The 21003-nt window shown below is 42.8% G+C and overlaps 1 protein-coding gene across 1 annotated transcript in view; it reads left to right on the forward strand.

Moving 5' to 3' along the window:
- The window catches only part of LOC143988160 (putative cation-transporting ATPase 13A5), a 240005-nt gene that overhangs the window by 209267 nt on the left and 9735 nt on the right, over positions 1–21003 (forward strand). The window lies entirely within an intron of this gene.

The following is a 21003-nucleotide window of genomic DNA, read 5'->3' on the forward strand; positions in this document are numbered from 1 at the left end:
TGCATGCATTTTCAGAGCTTTAAAGATTAATAGTAAAATATTTCTGAATGGACATGTAACAAAATGTAGGTAAAAGTACAATATTAACCACTTCCGGAAGGATTTACCCACTTCCTGACCAGGCCATTTTTTGCGATACAGCTATGCATCCCTTTAACTAACAATTGTGCAGTCGTGTGATGCTGTACCCAAACAAAATTCATGTCCTTTTTTCCCACAAATAGAGCTTTCTTTTAGTGGTATTTGATCACCTCTGCAGTTTTTATTCTTTGTGCTATAAACAAAAAAAGACAGACAATTTTGAAAAAGGCTATATATTTTACTTTTTGCTATAATAAATTTTCCCAAAAATATATATATATAAAAAAAAATTCTTCCTCAGTTTACGCCAATGTGTATTCTTCTACATATTTTTGGGTAAAAAAAATTGTCATATTGATTGGTTTGCGCAAAAGTTATAGCATCCACAAAATAGGGGATAAAAATATGGGGTAGATTTATGGCATGCATTTTTTATTTAATTTTATACTAGTAATGGTGGCGATCAGCGATTTTTATCGGGACTGTGACATTGTGGCGGACAGATTGAACACTTTTGACACTTTTAGCCACTGATTACTGTATAGATGTCACTGGCTGGGAAGGGGTTACCACTAGGGGGTGATCTAGGGGTCAAATGTGTGTCAGTCTCCTCACCCCTAACAGAATGGAGATCTATCTGTTTACATTGACAGATCTCCATTCCGTCCTTCTCAGGAGCAATCAGGGGTAGTCGGTGGTCATCACGGGAGGCAGCCATGCGCATGGGCTCCTACATCACGCAGCATGCACACGCCCCCTATACTCCTTAAAGCGCCCGCCATACAGCTACGGCAATTCATGCAGGCGTGCCATTCTGCCCCCTTCAATTGACGGCTAGCGGTTGGCAAGGGGTTAAAGCTGACCTTCACCCAAACATGAAAGTTCTGCACATAACCTTCCTCCCACCAAGCTTATTAAGAAATCACAGTTTTCTTTTTTTCTTTGGCAAGTGGCTCCCGTTTCCTCACTTCTAAAAAAAGGATTATATCACCTCGACTTTACCATCCACCCACTCACAGCCATGTGACCCGCTGAAAACTAAATGTAAACAGAGTTGCTGGGACTAAAAGTTCTGAAAAAATAGCAGTGAGGGGTCCCCCCCAATACATACTAGGCCCTTTGGGTCTGGTATGAATTTAAAGGAACCCCACAGCAATATAAAAAAAATGGTGTGGGATTACCCTCAAAATCCATACCAGACCCCGAGCATGCAGCCTGGCAGGCCAGGAAAGGGAGAAAGGGAGGCACCTTTTCCCCATGTTTATGGGGACACGGGCCTCTTCCCCACAACTCTGGCCCAGTGGTTGTGGGTGTGCAGGGGATAACGTATCAGAATTTTGATGCCCCCTTTAAGAATCCCAGATCCCGCCCCCCCCCCATGTAAATGAGTATGGGGTACATAATACCCCTACTCATTCACCAAAAAAAAGAGTTAAAGTTAATAAAAACACAACACCAGCTTTTGACAAGTCCTTTATAAAAAAAAAAGAATTCTGGTGGGATCTGGGGCCCCCTTGTTAAAGGGAGCTTCCCGATACTGATAAGCCCCCCACTCGCAGACCCTCATAACCACTGGGAAATGGTTGTGGGGAAGAGATCCTTGTCCTCAGGTCTTCCTTGCCCCCAAGCACCCCTCCTATGTTGAGGGCATGTGGCCTAGTATGGTTCGCTCAGTTGCCCCCTCCCCCCATTTCCTGCCGTTCCAGGCTGCATGCATGGATAAGGGTCTGGTGTGAATTTTGGGGGGACCCCCACACCATTGTTTGTACATTTTGGTATGGGGTTCCCCTTAAAATCCATAACAGATGGAAGGGCTGAATTTCTGACTTTTTATGAGTCATCCGTTGTTAAGGACGTGGCGGTCAACTTCCTATCCTACTCCTTAATAACCAGCTATTCTTCACACAGAATTAAAATTGGTTAATCATTTTTCAACCAATCCAAATTCATTCTGAAAATGTGGAATTTGTTCAAAAAATAATAAACAATGCGGAAATAAATTAAACAAAACTAAACAAAAACCGATACGAAGTCTGCTGCTGCCTCCTCCTCGTTCCCTCAGGAAATGCTGAAAGCCACTATTGTTGCATTGCCGAAGCCGGGTAAAAGTCCGGATTCACCGCAGAATTTTCGTCCGATATCATTGTTGAATAATGATGTTAAAATCTATGCTAAGCTTATGGCCACAAGGTTAATGCATATCCTGCCTGAATTGATCGATCCGGATCAATCGGGATTTACTAAGGGGAGACAGTCCTCTGACGCCACTAGGCGCCTGATTAATGTGATTCATACGGTTAATAAGAGGGGAACGCCTTCTCTGCTCCTTGCGTTGGATGCAGAGAAGGCGTTCGATAGAATACATTGGCAGTTTCTTTCTCGGATGTTGCGGGGGTTTGGATTTGCTGGTGCAATTTATAGTGCCATTATGGCCTTATACTCCAGGCTGTCAGCTCAGGTACTTGTGGCAGGGGCCCTATCCAAACCGTTTCAGATCACGAATGGGACTAGACAGGGGTGCCAATTGTCACCCCTGATCTTTAACCTACTGATGGAACCTCTCGCTATCCATTTGCGATCGCATCCATTTGTACATGGAGTAAGCATAGGGGGGAAGGAACACGTTATTAGCTTGTTTGCAGACGATATTATTCTGATGCTCACAAATGTTGAGGAATCTCTAACAGCGGTACATCAAGCCCTACAGGATTTTAACGATATATCATACTACAAAATAAATGCTAGTAAATCTTACATACTTAACCTAGGAGTCCCGGTCCACTCTAAGAACAAATTGGAGCAGAGGTTCCCGTATATATGGAGTCAAGAAGGGATCAAGTACTTAGGTATAACTCTTACTTCCAAGACGGATGGGTTGGTAGCAGCTAACTATACTCCAATGCTAAACAAGCTTGAGGGGAAGTTGAAAGCTATTTCCGTGACAGAATTGTCCTGGCTAGGAAAATTGGCGGCTTTCAAAATGCAGATTCTACCTCAAATATTGTACGTCTTTCGCACGCTTCCTATACCACTACCTAACTCATAATTCCAAGCTATGCAGTCTGTACTGAATAGGTTTATATGGCAGGGGAAAAAGGCTAGATGTGCCTTTGGTAGGATGATCAAACATAAGAGAGCAGGAGGAGTGGGACACGTCCATATCCAAGACTACTATTTTGCAGCAATCCTGACCCAACTCAGACACTGGATCATCCCCAATTCCGACCAGAGGAAACTGTGGTTGGAAATTGAGGGTACTCACCTGTCATCGGGCACGTTGAAAGATTTCTTACTTACGGCTCATTCACATTCTTTTCTAAATACACAATTGCCGCCTACAATACTGGCCGCCCTGAGAGCCTGGCTGTATCTTAGGAAACACTGTAGAGGAGCGGGTGCTCTCTCTCCCCTGAAATTACCCATGTCGGCGATCAGATATCTGATTCCAGACATTAACTTGAAGTTATGGGAGGATCAAGGCATCCGATACTTAGGAGACATCATGCTAGATTCAAATATTAGGCCATTTTCCTCTATTTCCCAGGAATTTATCTTGCCGGAACGGGAGTTTTACAGATATTTACAGCTTTCACAACTTCTCAAGAAGGACGCTAGCGTTCAGTTTTTACTTCCATCTACCTTGCATAGCTTCTTTACAGGTCCACTCAACAACTCGAGGGGGATTTCCATAATATACATGGGTCTTCAGGGGAAAAACCTGTGCGAGAAATCGCACAATATGGAGGCATGGGAGATGGAGCTGGGAAAGGTTTTCCTGATAGAACAATGGGAGAGAGCTTTTAAACTGACACACAGATCCACAAAAAGCACTAATCTGAGAGAAATGCAACAGAAAGTCACACTTAGATGGTACTTAACCCCAAGCCACCTCTCAAAAATTTATCGCACGACATCGTCTGCATGTTGGAGGAGTTGCGGGGGATATGGATCTTTGAGTCATATCCTCTGGCAGTGTCCTAAGCTAGGCCCACTTTGGAAACATGTTGAGCGAGCTATCTCTAATATAACAGGTACGCAGGGAAACTTAGTCCCAGAGACGGCGATTCTCTCGCTTGACCTGGACAAATATCCAAGCACATATCAAACAGTGGTTTTGCACGTGCTGTTGGCTACCAGATTAATTATCCTCAGGCACTGGAGAGATACTGCATCCCCGTCCCTCTTGGAAGTTATGACCACGGTGCACACCCATAGCCAATACGAAACTCTGCACTCTTCCACTTTGGGGAATTATGAGGAAACAGAGTTAGGCCGCGTACACACGGGCGGATTGTCTGCCCAACTAAGTTCGGCAGACAATCCGACAGACAGTCCGTTCAAAATTAGCATGAACGGACTTGACCACACACGATGAGCAGACAGTCCGCTGAAAGCGTGCGTGATGACGTGTACAGCACGTACGACGGGACTAGAAGAAAGACGTCCTATACACTGCAATGCAACCTTCGGCCGTGTAAACCCTTTCTGAGCATGCGCCATACTTAGTCCGTCCAACTTGCCTACACACGAGCGGACTGTCCGCTGAAACCAAGTTTGGACGGACAAAACCAAGTTTGAACGGACTGTCTTACGGAAATTCCGTAAGACTTTGTTCGTCAGACTGTCCGCTGAAAAAGTCCGCTGAAGCCCACACACGAGCGGATTGTCCGCTGAAACACTGTTCAGCGGACTAAGTTGGGCAGACAGTCCGCCCGTGTGTACGCGGCCTTATGGGCTCCATGGCATAAGTGGTACTTAAAGTATAGCAGCAAGGGCCAGCCCGCCTTCGCTGGGAGTAAATAAGGGAATAGGCAACGCTACTAATATCGAGACTGACTTTAAGGTTTCAAGTTTTATGTTTTGAGTTGTTATAAAAACTGTTACTCGTTTTACAAACCATTTGATTTATGACAATTGCAGTCGGATAATGTGTTATCGGTATTTTTTTCAAGTGCACTTGCTTCCACAAGCTCTTCCGCTTTACCTTATACTTATCTGAATGAAGTACAGCGGGGGTGAACCCGCATAACGCTCAAGCCCCACGTGTGTCTGGTCGACGCACCGGGGGGGGGGTCGCTATTTTGTTGAAGTAATGCTACATGTTGGTTGCGGTTCTGTATTTACAAGTGTAACTGACTGTCAAAGTATATACTGACTGTATTTTGTATACTTTTGTATGTTTTCTATAAAAATTCTAAAAAAAAAAAAAACGATACGAAGAAGAAGAAACGGCCTCTGGCATAGCAAAATTTGATTCAAAGTGGGGTTACCGTCATTCAAGTTATATTGAAAAATATTTATAAAAAGAGATAAAAAGAGGATATCCAAATGCAGATAGGAACATAATTTCCAATGGTTATATGAAATAAATTTTATATATATATATATATATATATATTAAAATGAAATCTGTCTATACATGTGTGTTACTAATACTTATGCCACGTACACACGATTGGAAATTCAGCCAGCAAAATACCGATGAGAGCTTTTGGTCGGAAAATGCGACCGTGTGTATGCTCCATTGGACGTTTGTTGGCCGAATTCCCGCCAGCAAAAGATTGAGAGCAAGTTCTCAATTTTTCTGTCAGAAAAAGTTCAGATTGGAAATTCTGATCGTCTGTAGCAATTCCAACGATCGGAAGCATTGAACTTCATTTTCTCGGCTTGCCATAGTGTTTTGTGTGACCGTGTGTATGCAAGCCAAGCTTGAGAGGAATTCTGTTGGAAAAACCATCCAAAATTTTTCCGACGGAAAATCCCTTACAAGAGGTATAGTGGGTCCTCAAAGGACTTGTGCTCCTCTATATGTTTTACTGGGTTCTACAGCTTCTTCAGGAAGTTTATAACTGGAACAAAGTATCGAATTCTATACAAAAACCAGAAGAACAAACAGCAAACAATAATAAGTTGTAGTGAACACAATTCACAAATGGGAAAAGGACAACACTACTGCTTACCCATAGACCAACACACAGGGCCAAGACAGAGCCACCGCCAACACTTCCCCACGGCAGATATGGGGGATAAATAGGAGTGGATGGATTGAGCTCATGTGATGATATACAAAAAGATATATTTGTATATATGCTTAACATATGTATAACAAAAAAGAAGGAAGGAGGAGGGGAGCAACTAATGGGAGAGAATGAAGGAGGGGTACCAGAAGCAAAGGAGAGGAGAAGGGGAAAGAGGAGGGTAAAGGAGTAGGGGGTGGGGGGGAGGGACAGGGTAGAGAACAGGTCAAAGAATCCAATGGGTATATCTAAAATACAAACCTGAATTGATCAAACAGAATCATTCAAAGCCAGGGGAAAGAGGAAAGACTCATAAGGGCGCATAAGAAACGTACCAGAGCCCCAGAATCCAGAGGAGGAAAAGATGGCTCATTATGCTGCAGCTGAGGTCTCTGCACATCACCCTGGAACTCTAAGGGTACAAGAGGGTGTCAAACAGGCTAGGATAGGGTAGATCAGACAGATTCTGGATCACCAAAAAAAAAAAAGTTAACTATTGGCTGATCGACCCATAGTAAGTAGCAAGAAGGCTGTATTTTAGCCATAGCTCACCTAAAGTTCCGATGTTTGAAGTCCCCCACTGGATCGGCAGCCACTGCAATAACAGACAGGCCAGAGCCTGTTAATATAACCCTCCCCCCACAGTGTGTATGTGTGAAAAGTCATGTATACACGTGCAGATTGCAGCCAAAAGGCCAAGGAAGTCCAAGACACGGCTGACACAAGTAGGGGGGGTGGTTTCCAGTGGGCTCGAGTACCGCACCCCTACCCAGGAGGTCACATATCAGCTGGAAGAGAGGTAAAAGGCAAAGTCAATTAAAGCAGCAATGCCTCAATTACTAAAACATCAAAGATATCATGTGTTAAATACAATAGGGTAATAAAGTATGACCAGAATAGCATTATCATACAACATATAATACTGGAAAATAGATAACCTGTAATTGATGCATGTTATAAATTTGAATTGGGCCATATATATGCCAAAGAGAGTTAATAAATCAAATAGAGCACTCAATACAGGCTCAGACAAAATGACCATAGTCTACAGATATGGTTTGTAGGATAAAATTTTGTTGGGGCCCGGGGGAGTGGTGGAATTGAGCCTCTCAATCCACAGGGTCTCATGTTGTAAGATGGCCCTGTCCCAGTTGCCACCTATTGAATCTTGAGAGACGACTTCCAGAACCAGAAATTTGTTTAACTGCTTTCCTATGATCTTGCACATATATGCAGCCTCTCCTCGCTTTAATGCCGAGCAGAGCTGCATATATGCAGCCCCAGATAAACACTACTGTGCTCTCCTTGCATTCGCCCAGCACAGTAACAGCACAGTACCTGAAAGCTCCCGATGCATACTTGCAATCGGGAGCTTTCCAATCGTGTGACCGCTGTGACTGCCAATCACAGCAGTCACATGATCAGAAGGCCCACCTCCACCTCCTGGCATTTAGATCCACTTATAGGGAAGCCAGAAGTCAGCAGCTGGAAGGGATTAACTGTGTCTTACCATATTATAAAAAATATTGCCTATAAAACATTTATATAGTATTAGACCAGACCATTCTTTATTATATTTTTTCTTTTTTTAACTTCAAGATTTATTCGTTTTTCAAAAGGTACAAAAAGTAACAAAAAGAGTCATACAAAGATACATTCTCAGGTTATGGTGTGTATACACATTGATATGTATCTATAATATTCATAAATATATTTCACAAGTGTGCTAACAGAAGAGCTATAGCACGTATGTAGGTATTCCTGTGTAGGTAGTAACCAGAAGAAAAGAAAGGAAGAAAAAAAAAAACAACAACAACATTATGAGTTTTAAAATTTAACTAGAACCTTAGTCTTGCTACCTATAGGAGACAGTAGACAGTCACACATCATGTTGTTTTAATTTGCTACAGATTGATACTGAGTGCACAATGCTGAGATGCGTGTGCTGCCTGTTTATTGTTGAGGAGTAAAATGGGAGCTTGGGGAGTATTGTGAATCTTTTGTGAATGAAAGGTCAGTTCAGCTGTAAACTTCTGGGGTCATTGATCCATGGGTCCCAATGTCTATAGGTCTATAGAAATTTTCAGTGGTGAGTTGGGCTTTGGAGAAGCAGTGTTCCAATTTGAAGTTTCCTTGCAACAGCCAACCTTGCAGCAATAAGAATATGGGTGGCCACAGTTTGATGTTTCCTGGGCCAAGTGGGAATCATCAGGCCTAGCAGGAGGTCAATGAAGGGTAGGTTGTTTGTTGTGGGTGCAATTGATTGGAGCATTTGTAGTATTTGGCTCCAAAAGTATTTGAGGCCTGGACATTCCCACCAGATATGGAAGAGAGTTCCTGGGAGACCACAATTTCTCCAGCATAAGTGAGATGTGTGGGGGAAGATCTTAGCAATTTGGTTGGGGGTGTAGTACCAATGTTGGAAAAGCTTTTGTAAGGATTCCCAGTGTGTGGTGCAGTGACAAAGTTTTGATGGTAAAGATACAGCCTTGCACCATTCAATAGGCGGTGGGGGTGAGGGAATGTGCTTGGACCACTGCAAGATTTGGGTCTGGATTGAGTCCTTTGCAGATTGTGAAAATAGACCATAGATGTATGAGATACACTTAAGTGTGTGATTACTTGAAGCAAGATATTTTAGCGTGGGGGTTAGAATCATGTCTTGTTTTATCCACTGTATTTTATTGAGTAAAGACCTGATCCTAAAGTATATATAGAAAGTTCTTTGTGAGATACTGAATATAGCTTGAAGGCTTTCAAATGACATTAAACAGGACACAGTGAAGAGGTGTCCAATGGTATGAAGACCTGCATCAATCCAAGGGCGTAGTAGGAGGTCTGGGAGAATGAGTGAGAGGGTTAGGGTTGAGATGTGTTTTAGTACAGTATGGGGTACTCCCTTCAACATTTGAGGTATAGATTAGACATGTGCATTTGGTATTTTCGTTATTTTAACAAATGATAACGAACATGCAGAATCCGAAAACCGAACGATTGGACATAAACAAATGCTTTATTTTCGTTTTGTTGTAACAACAGTTCGATATAGATAGGAGATTCGATATGACGCTGACAATAGCGATCGGTGTCCATCGAACCTGTGGTCAAATGTGCCTAACCTTAGCTCTATTGGTTCAAGATTATTCTACATAAAGAGAAAAGATTCAACATTATAAAGACAATAGCAAAAAAGGTTGAATGTGCCTAACTTAACTCTATTTATTAGTCCAAGGAAGCAGTAGCCGCGAGCGGACATTTATGGTCAAATGCTCCACCCAGAGTCTATAGAAGAATTCTAACGTTGGTTGACTAGTATTAATAATTAATAAATATGATTATTACTAGTGTCATACAACATTAGAAATCTACTATAGCTTGTAGGTGGAACAATCGACCGGAAATGTATGATTGCGGCATCATACAGTTTAGCTGCTCCGTCGAATCGTCTTAGAACATTCGACAGACACCATAAGCCTTCAATGACACATTTGACCTTAATTATTTTGGATTTTCAAAAAAATGCATTTTTTAACGAAACAAAATAAATAAAAAAGAATTTCGGGTGTAACTAAAGAAATGTATTTTTTGGACGAAAACTAAATTCCAAAACAAAATATTTCAGTGCGCACATGTCTAGTATAGATGTTCAGACTCTCAGGGATTGTGTCCAATGGGAAGTGTTTGGGGATGGGGGCAAAAAGCGAGGCACAGTATAGTTTTGGGTCCTTTGCCAGCACCATTGACTCTATTTGTGTCCAGTTGGAGGAAGTAGATTTGAGTTTGAGTTGATTCAAAATACTGCCTTATAATATAGGTTTACGTTGGGAGCTCCCAATCCCCCCATTCGTGTTGGGGTTGTTAGATTGTGTTTTTTATCCTGGCCCATTTGTGCTACCAAATAAAGGAGTTGATTGGAGAGTCCGTAGTTGCATTGAAAGGAATGGTACTGGTAACACGCGGAAAACAAATCAAATATGTGAGAGCATGAACATTTTAGTTAAAGCAATTCTACCAGCCCATGATACAAAGGGGTGGTGTATGTCATTAGATATTCTTTTTAGCTTTTCTACAAATTTCTCTGCCAAATTTGTGTACAAAAGGTTTTCTCTAGGTGAGATCAGGTGGTTTTCTAAATAGGATAGAGATGAGTCTTTTGACCATGAAAATGAAGAGTGTTTTGAAATGTACTGTATGGTTAGTTTATCTAAGCCTATCGCCAACATAAAAGACTTGCTATGCTTTACTATATACAAAGATAATGCACTGAACTGGTCAAGAATATGTTGGATCTCGGTTAGGGAGTGTTTTGGATCAGTGATAGCTATTATCATGTCGTCTGCATAAAGACTGATTTTATGTTCAGTGGCACCGATTTTTATACCTTTTAACTTGAGACTCAGAGCGAATCCGCTGGGATGGTTCCATGATTATGGTGAAGGTTAATGGTGACAGTGGGCCGCCCTGTCTTGTACTGTTTGTAATATTAAGAGTTGGATGGTACACCCGAGGTCCACACTTTTGCACTTGGGGATGTGTATAGGTCAATATATGGCAGGTATATGGCATCTAGGAGTGTTCCCACAATGCCAAACTTATGTAGGACTGCCTCTAGGTAGGTCCATTGTACCCTGTGGAATGCCTTCTCTGCATCCAAAGAATGGAGCAGAGAAGGCATTCAATTGTGTTCTACCCATTGAATAATGTCTATAAACCGCCAGGTCCCATCTGATGTTTGTCTACCCGGAATGAAGCCGACTTTATCTATATGTATCAACTGATTCATAACCGTGGAGAGTCGGAGGGCTAATAGTTTTGAGATGATTAATGTGCTGTTTTTGTAGGGTTCCAGTTTTTTGTAGAATTTTCTTTGAGAATTATTGGGCAAATAGACATTCACCAGAGTCATGGGGTGACTATCAATGGTGGCGGATAGGATTATAAATCTGCCTTCATTGTCTGTGTCTACGTGATGTGGGACAAAGGAGACTTTGGTACGAATAGCTATCATTACCCCACATTTCTTTTTGTTGTTTTTGGAGAAGAAGTAGTGAGTGTATTTTTTATGTGTTTTATATGCTTCTTTCCATATAAGATTTCTCTTAAAAGGGGAGTTAAGCCCTTTGGCATTAATAGATGTTACATTGAGTGACATCATTTCAGGTGGTTGGGGTTTCGCTTGCAGGTGCTGAGCATGACTGTAGTATTGTATACAGCTGATTGCAGACGTGATTAATTATTAGTCAATAGTATTCTTTAAAAGTTGACAAATGACAATTGATTTAATAACTCTTGCTATCTGAAAAAAAGAGAAACAATCGTTTCAACTCAGAGTGTAACAAGAACGAATTATGAACGTTCAGTAAAGACACTTCACACTAGCATATATATCCTCAAAAGAGAAACAATAGAGAAAGTTCACAGAGAATATACTGTGTGAGGAATTATAAGCGAATGATTAATTTAGTGTGCTTGGCACACTATAAATTTGTGAGAAGGTGGAAACAGATAGCTTGCCCAAGCAGGATATTTCTAAGCTGAGGATCAGTAACCTTAGGGTAACTGCCTTTATCTGCCTATTTTGGTTGATGAGGAGGAGAGGATGAAAATGTAGAGGTATCCTGATTGCGTGATCTGTGAGAGGTCGCAGGAATGGATAATAGGCCCCAGTTAGTCAGTTTTTTATATCCATCTTTAGGAGATAAAATTGGGACAATTTTTTGCTGGTAGGTAAGCAGAAGCTTAGTGGGGTATCCCTAATGATATGCGATTTTCATTACCTGTAGAAATGAGGTGATGGGGTATATGCTCTACGTAATTCCTTTGAAGCTGGTGACAGATTCACAAAGAGAGATATTTCAGAGTAGGGTGCTGGTAGGGGTCTGAGATTCCTAGCCATGTAAAGGAATTGTTCCTTTATGCGGAAGAAGTGGATTCTGGCCTGGACATCTCTAGGTGTCTCCCCTGGCAAGTGATCTGGTTTTGCGATTCTGTGTGCGCGATCAATGAGCAGGTCGTGGGAGGGAGATTAGGGAGCAGGGTGACAAAGAGCTGTTGTAGATATTTTTTGAGCTCATTGGGTGGCACTGATTCTGGGATTCTTCTGAATTCTATATTGTTTCTTCTGGACCTGTCCTCGAGGTCTGCCAATTTCAATTACATTTTTTGAATCTTATCCGAGTGATGACCATGTGCATTAAGAAGGTCATTGTGGGCTTTGCTCATTTCCGATATATGCTCTTCTGTCATGTCTGCTCTATCTTCTAGGCAGTCCAGCCTGTCATATACCTGGGATAGAGATATCTTCAGCTCCCTGTGTAAATCTTTCTGCAAGGTGAGCAGCATTGATTTTAGCATGCTTTCAGACACTGCGTTGTCAGTTACAGGAATATTTGCATAGATAGTAGATAGGTGCATGGGGCTGTGAGAAGTGGATCCTGAGGCATTCCCATGGTGCTTTTTAGCCTGAGGGATTTTGTTAGGTGAATTGCAGGGAGATGAGGCGAGTCTCTTACCTCTGTCCTGCTGTGCCTCTGCTGGATCTGTTGCTGGAGGAGGAAGGCTGTCCATGTCCTCTGTGTTCCTCATTCCTGTCAGCACTGCATTTTCCTATTGGTGTGGTTGAGCGTTATTTGTTCGTCATGCTGTTCGGCTGTGAGCTTATTATGGCCACCTTGCCTGGAACTCTGCTACATGGGGCCGAAATATTCATTCAGGCAGGCAGTGCGTCTGTGGCAGCAGATTACACCTTCCTAACATGCCGTTTCATGTTCCCCTGCTCTCCCTTCACTTTTCGGGGAGAGGGGAGAAGCCTGTTGCTGAGTGTCACTCTATATATCCTTGCTATGGAGCTTGTGATTCAGGGTTCCATTCCGCTCCGCAGCTAGCCACGTCCCCAACTATAAACCATTCTTTATTATGTATGTCCTCTTCCTCCTATTAGGCCATGGAGGTGTTTGCCACACTTTGCACATATTTTACGCCCATTGTGATACCCAGAGGCCTCCCAGTCAGCATGTTGCACCCATACACACAAATATGTGTGAATACATGCAAATAGGTGGATTCAAAAACGGCCAAAAACGCCAGTAAATACGTCCAGAAATGCTGACGTTCAAACATCAGTACTGTGTGCAAGAGGCCTTAGTCTAAAAATAGAATTTACCTTCTATGCCACAAATAATTTTCCCCATGGCACATTTCAAACTTTCTACTATAAAGTCCATTTGTTTTTCGTTTTGATGTGTCCTCCAGGCTCCATGTTACTGATTTTACAACATCTCTTTGTTTTATATGTGTGTACAAGGAGTTTACTTGCACTGTTGTGAATACATTATTGTCTTCATAAGGGATGACCTTTAGGCTGGGTTCACACTGTTGAGAATGGGATGCTTGTTTCCCAGCATCCAATTCACATAGCAGGAGATTATGACCGACTCTGTATGGAGCCGGTTCACACATCACCGTAGCGACTCCTGTGCGTCTTTTGGTCAGTTTTAGGTCCGAATTCAGCCATAAATTTGGGCTGAAATGGGACCTGAAAGTGAATGGAGATGCAGCGGGCTCCTGCTTTGAGCTGGAGAATGCTGCAGTGTGAACCCAGCCTTAACAATGTGATAAAATCCTTACTATCCTGCAAAAGGAGGAGGTTGTCATGACCACCCTTTGCTGGGGTGATCTACATTCTTTCCCATTCTCGAGAACGATGAGTAAGTTCCACTGACAATCAGTTATTTGTATCCCTGTGTATTTTCAGGACTTTGTTGGAAGCCAAATTTCACGTACACACACAATTTCTGACAACAAAAACTTGGATTTTTTTCCGAATGATGTTGGCTCAAACTTGTCTTGCATACACACGGTCACACACTGTTACACACATGTTGCTGGAAATTCCGAACATGAGAACGCGGTGACGTACAAGATGTATGATGAGCCAAGAAAAAGGAAGTTCGATAGCCAGTGCAGCTCCTTCTGCTTGATTTCGAGCATGCCTAAGATTTTGTGCGACGGACTTGCGACAACAAGTGAAGTTGGTGAAAAATTTGAGAACCTGCTCTCAAATATTTGCGGAAATTCTGACAGCAAATTGTTTGATGGAGCATTCACAGGGTCGGACTTTCCGACAACAAGCTCACATTGAACATTTCCTGACGGAAAGTCCAACCGCCTGTACATGGCTTTCGAGTACTGGGAATAAAATTTTACCTTTTTTTTAACCAAATTTTCATGCTTTTTATCTTTTTTGAATCTTTTCTTAAGTTTCTTCAACTTTTTCAACGTGAAATCTTCCCTTAAAACTAAATTGGTATCCTCATCCACTCTGCATTTTTTTTTTCATGGTCAGCTTTGTCCAGTGAAACTATAATTTGACATCACTGTCCATCATATGGCAGCCATATACAGTCATAATAAATAATTAAAACTAAAACAATAAATTCTAAAACCAGCAACTAGTATACCTCATGAATTATCCCTACATGAAAAACCCCACTTAAAACAAACCTTTCTTTGACAATTCATCTACATCTTTAGGGGGAAAAACTATTGTGTAGCCTTTTAGTCCAAGCCTGAATCAAGTCTGCCTGAGGGGAGTGTGGAGAAAAAATAATGACCAGGATGTGTAACATCTCTCATAATATTTGCAGCTGATATGCGAATATGGCTCAAATAGAGATCTTCCAGACTTGGAAGGGGAGACCTAATAATCCATTGGACCATTTTAACCACCCTCTACAAACCCATGTACAACTAGAATACCAAACTGTACAGCAACATAATAAAATCTCTTTTATCGTACAGTGGTAGAAATTTAACATCAATTCTTGAGAAAGTCTGTTTCACCGTAAAATCCTTTGAAAAATAAAAGATGCTGCTAAGCTTTCTTGACCAGATATGAAATATTTTTCTACTGCAGGTCATATCCTCTGATTTAGGAACACCTAAAACGTATTACTCATCCTATGACCTTCTTGTCTATATGCTGCTTCATTGTCACTAGATGATATCAATCCCACTATTGCTGAATTATCTGCAAAATTAATTAAAGCATTAGTGCTATAGGTAACAATACAATCATCAGTATAGAGTGAATAGAGAAGTGGACCAAGTACGCAGTCCTCAGGAACTCCTGTTTTAAGAACAATAGATGCTAACAATTAAACATCAAACTTAACATATTGTGACCTATTTGAAGATGAATTAGTGAACAAAATGCCATACTTAACCTCTTGCTGCCACATCCTCCCAGCTCCTTAGGTAGAATCTAAATGCCGGGAGATGAAGGTGGGCATTCTAATTTTGTGACCAATGTTATTGGTTGTCACAGCAGTCGCATGGTTGGAAGCTCCAGATTGCAAGTATGCATTGGGAGCTTCTCTTGACATCTCAGTACTCTCAGCACAGAAAACTGTTCCCTGTGGACAAGTAAATGTGGCCTCTCAGTGTTAAAGCCAACCTGCCCAGTGACTGCAAAAATCTTATGTTTTCTATCACTTTAAATAGTTTGTTTGGGCTAAGCTGGCCCAAACTATTTTATTTCCATGCCCTGGCTTCATTAGCTACATACATAAGTGTCGCTGTGTTCCAGCAGTAGTATGAGATACTTCCTTTTTGTTGTTGGGTGTAGAATGAGTTGGCTTTGTATTGGTTGATCTTGTAGATTGAGTTGGAACCTTGTATTTTTCTCAATATACAAAGATTCCTATTGTATATAGACTGGCTGAGATGGAGAGGTGGTTGGAAGATGTCACAATCTCCACCATGACAAATTAGAAGTAAACCTGGAATTCTACTAAGGACTAGCCACCGCAGTTGTACTGCAGCAGGTTGGCTCCCTTGCATGAATCGCTGTCAATGCACGTTGGCTCACGCAGGCGCAGAGGGCAGAGGCATACCTAGGGTCTCCAGCGCACGTGGCCAGAATCTGTATCAGCGCCTCCCCCTGAATGGGTGAATTTGCATCGCACAGACATCGCATGTGATTTGCACTGCAGTGTGGTGCAAATCATATACAATTTCGGACATTGCATATATGTGAACCAGCCCTAAATGTACATTAGTTTATGCATCACTACATGTGTTTTTTACATTTGATGTTTCTACCAGAGTCTCACTGTCACAAAGTTGTAAATTCAAATACAATTGTCAGTTCAGTTATGACCTACCTACCCAACTTCACGGCAGTGTATAGTGTAGTGGTCCTTTCCCTTTCTACAACAGTACTGGCCTACCCAATTCCTAAACTGACCTACCTGATTCCTACATTGGTCACTACACTACAGTGTTTTGGGCAGTGTGTAGTGTGTAGTGGGCAGTGTGTAGTGGGCAGTGGGCAGTGGGGTGTGCAGTGGTCAGTGGGTAGTGTAGTGGTCAGTGTGCACACTCAAGACTACACTTCACACTGAACACTACACTGCCCACTGACCACTACACACCCCACTGAACACTGCACTGCCCACTGACCACTATACTGACCACTACACACCCCACTGACCACTACACACTCCACTGACCACTACACACCCCACTGACCACTACACACCCCACATCCCACTGAACACTATACTGCCCACTGACCACTACACTGCCCACTGACTACTACACTGACTACTACACCACCCACTGAACACTACACACCCCACTGACCACTACACACCCCACTACACTGCCCACTGACCACTACACACTGACCACTACACACCTCACTGACCACTACACACTGACCACTACACTGCCCACTGACCACTACACAATCCTCACCTCACTGACCACTACACTGACCACTACACTGTCCACTACACTACACACTGACTACTACACATGACCACTACACTATACACTGCACACCCCACTGACCACTAAACACCCCACTGATCAATACACATCCCACTGACCACTACACATCCCACTGACCATTACACATCCCACTGAAAACTACACTGCCCACTGACCACTACACTGGACTATACACTGACCACTACACACACCACTGGCCACTACACATTCCACTGACCACTACACACCCCACTGCCCACTACACTATACACTGACCCCTACACACTGACCCCTACACACTGACCCCTACACACTGACCACTACGCACTTACCACTATGCACTGACCACTACACGCTGACCACTACACTGAACAATGACGTGTATGACATGTCCGATGACGTCATGTGTCTGCAGTCACACACAGACACACACGTGTTGTAGGACATCTCCTCCTCCTCCCTCCATACCCACACACCCAGCCCGGCTCTCCTTCTCACTTTCAGCAGCCAGCAGGTCCAGCGGGTGTGTGCAGTAGACATGTGCAGAGTAAAATATTTCATTTCGGAATTTCGTTTTCGTCCGAAAACTTAATTTATTTAGTTACTCCCGAAATTCGTTTTTATTTATTTCGTTTTTCGTTCAAAAATTGCATTCGTCCGAAAATCCACATGAATTACGGTCGAATCTGTCTTGGAAGGCTTATGGTGTCTGTCGAATGTATAAAGAAGATTCGACGGAGCTAACTATATAGCATACTTTAGAACCCTATTAAAGTCTATGGGACTCCAACGTTCAAAATCTAAAGTGCTAATTTTAAAGGCTAATTTGCAAGTTACTGTCCTAAAAAGTGTTTGGGGACCCGGGTCCTGCCCCAGGGGACATGTATCAATGCAAAAAAAAGTTTTAAAAACGGACGTTTTTTCGGGAGCAGTGATTTTAATAATGATTAAAGTGAAACAATAAAAGTGTAATATTCCTTTAAATTTCGTAGGGGGGGTTGTCTATAGTATGCCTGTGAAGGGGCGCATGTTTCCCGTGCTTAGAATTGTCCCTGCACAAAGTGTCATTTATGCAGGAAAAAAAGTCCTTTAAAATCACTCGCAGCTATTATGAATTGTCGGCTCCGTAATACAGAGAACCCTCATTGAAAGTCATTGATAAAAAAATAAATAAATAAATAAATAAAAAAAGTGTGGGGGTCCCCCAAATTCAATTACCAGGCCCTTCAGGCCTGGTATGGATATTAAGGGGAACCCTGCCTCAAATTTAAGAAAAAATTTGACGTGGGGTTCCCCCTAAATATCCATAACCAGACCCTTCAGGTCTGGTATGGATATTAAGGGGAACCCCACGTCAAATTTAAAAAAAATTGACGTGGGGTTCCCCCTAAAAATCCATACCAGACCCTTTATCCGAGCACGCAACCTGGCAGGCCGCAGGAAAAGAGGGGGGGACGAGAGAGCGCCCCCCCCCTCCCTCCTGAACCGTACCAGGCCACATGCCCTCAACATTGGGAGGATGCTTTGGGGGTCCGTGACCCCTCAAAGCACCTTGTCCCCATGTTGATGAGGACAAGGGCCTCATCCCCACAACCCTGGCCGGTGGTTGTGGAGGTCTGCGGGCGGGGGGCTTATCAGAATCTGGAAGCCCCCTTTAACAAGGGGACCCCCAGATCCCGGCCCCCCCTGTTTGAAATGGTAAGGGGGTACAAAAGTACCCCTACCATTTCACAAAGAAAGTGTAAAAAATTGTTAAATAAAACAAACACACTTTTGAAAAATTCCTTTATTAAAAATAAAAAAATAAAAAAAATATCTCTCCAGCGATGTCTCATCTCATCCAGCGCAGCGATCCTCCATCCTTCTGTCTCCTCCACGGAGACACTGCAGGCATTCCGGCGGCTGACGTTTCTTATATACGGAGGGCGGGGCCACCCGTCACCTGACCCCGCCCCCTCCGACGCAAGGGGAAACCCGGGGTTCCCTGTGACGTATGGGTGACCCCGCCCCCCTCTGATGTAACGGAAACCTGCCTGTGTTACATCAGAGGGGTGCGGTCTGGTTATGGATATTTAGGGGGAAACCCACGTCAAATTTTTTCTTAAATTTGAGGCAGGGTTCCCCTTAATATCCATACCAGACCTGAAGGGCCTGGTAATTGAATTTGGGGGACCCCCACGCTTTTTTTTTTTTATTTTATTTTTTTTTTTATCAATGACTTTCAATGAGTGTTCTCTGTATTACGGAGCCGACAATTCATAATAGCTGCGAGTGATTTTAAAGGCCTTTTTTTCCTGCATAAATGACACTTTGTGCAGGGACAATTCTAAGCACGGGAAACATGCGCCCCTTCACAGGCATACTATAGACAACCCCCCCCCTACGAAATTTAAAGGAATATTACACTTTTATTGTTTCACTTTAATCATTATTAAAATCACTGCTCCCGAAAAAACGGCCGTTTTTAAAACTTTCTTTTGCATTGATACATGTCCCCTGGGGCAGGACCCGGGTCCCCAAACACTTTTTAGGACAGTAACTTGCAGAATCTTTTCTCTCTGTCAAATCTTTTTTCTCTGTCGAATATTTTCTCTATATAATCTTGGACTAATAGAGGTAAGGTTAAGCACATTCGACCACAGGTTCTATAGACACAGATTGTTATTGTCAGAGTCATGTCGAATCTCCTATTCTATATCGAACTGTTGTAACAATGAAAACGAAAATAAAGCATTTATTTATGTCGGATCTTTCGTTTTTCGGATTTTGTGCTTTTGTTATAGTTTGTCAAAACGAAAACGAAAATAGCTGAAATTCGGACGAAAATGCATTCGGACGAAAACTAATGCACATGTCTAGTGTGCAGCAGGCTGCCCCGCAGGAAGTACTAGTACTACTAGTACCCCCACACCGTGCCACCGAGACACCCTCTGCTCCGCCACCTCCCCCTGGCTCTTCTTCTCTCACCAGAGGGCACGCTGCACAGTTCAAGGGCCAGGGGCTGAGCCAGCCCGTGCCCGGGAGAAAGAGAAGAGCTGGGGCCAATCGGGTTGCAGCACGAGACAAGCGAGATGAGGCCCCGCCCAGCCAGCGCTGCTAAACAACTAGACATGGCTGCCTTAAAACGGCACAGGGAGGTGGGGTGGGCCGGGGGGGAGGAGGAGGGACTACACATGCTGGAAGTGGGTGAAAGCGTGGTGGAGGGTGTAGGACCCTGCCAATTTGTGCCCCCCTCATCCTTTACCCCCGGCGGGCGCCGGCTTCGCCAGCCCGGGCGAGCTCTCAAGCTGGCTGCACGCTGGGGGAGCGTGCCCACGGGTCTGGCGGACTCGATGTCCACCAGTGACCCTCGATCACCTAGTACAGAGGTAGAGTGGGGATATGCCTTTGTAAATAAGGCAGATCCTCATTCTGAGAGATGACATGACAGAGATCTACTGTTCCCAGTGATCAGAAACATTAATTTCTGTTATGTCTCAGGCAGCCCACTCCACCTACAGTTAGAACACATCTAGGAAACACAGTTAACCCCTTGATCACCCCCTAGTGTTAACCCCTTCCATGCCAATGTCGTTTATACATTGATCAGTGCTATAAAAATGCACTGATCAATTTAATAATCTCATTGGTCTCCAAAAAGTGTAATTTGGGATCAGATTTGTCTGTCGCAATGTCGCAGTCTTGCTAAAAATCGCAGATCACTGACATTACCAGTAAAAGCAATAAAAAAGTATAAGTCCCTAAATCTATCCCATAGTTTGTAGACGCGATAACTTTTGCACAAACCAATCAATATACGCCTATTGCAATTTTTTTTTTAACAAAAATATGTTGAAGAATACATATCGGCCTAAACTCATGAATAAATTAGTTTTATTTATTTTTATTTTTTGGATATGTATTATAGCAAAATGTTTAAAAAATATTATTTTTTTTCAAAATTGATGCTCTTTGTTTGCTTATAGCGCAAAAAAACAAAAACCGCAGATTGCTGGAACCAATCATACCTTGGGGCTGTGGACTAAAAAATTGTCTGAACGCATTGGTCAGATGCCCACCTTCTTCACCGCTCCTTCTGTGATTGATCAAAGCCTCAGCAACACATTGTCCAGGACCAGGAATTTGAAACCTC

This window comes from Lithobates pipiens, unplaced genomic scaffold (assembly GCF_037356315.1).
Source record: "Lithobates pipiens isolate NorthernLeopardFrog02 unplaced genomic scaffold, aLitPip1_a1.2 Scaffold_18, whole genome shotgun sequence".
NCBI lineage: Eukaryota > Metazoa > Chordata > Amphibia > Anura > Ranidae > Lithobates > Lithobates pipiens.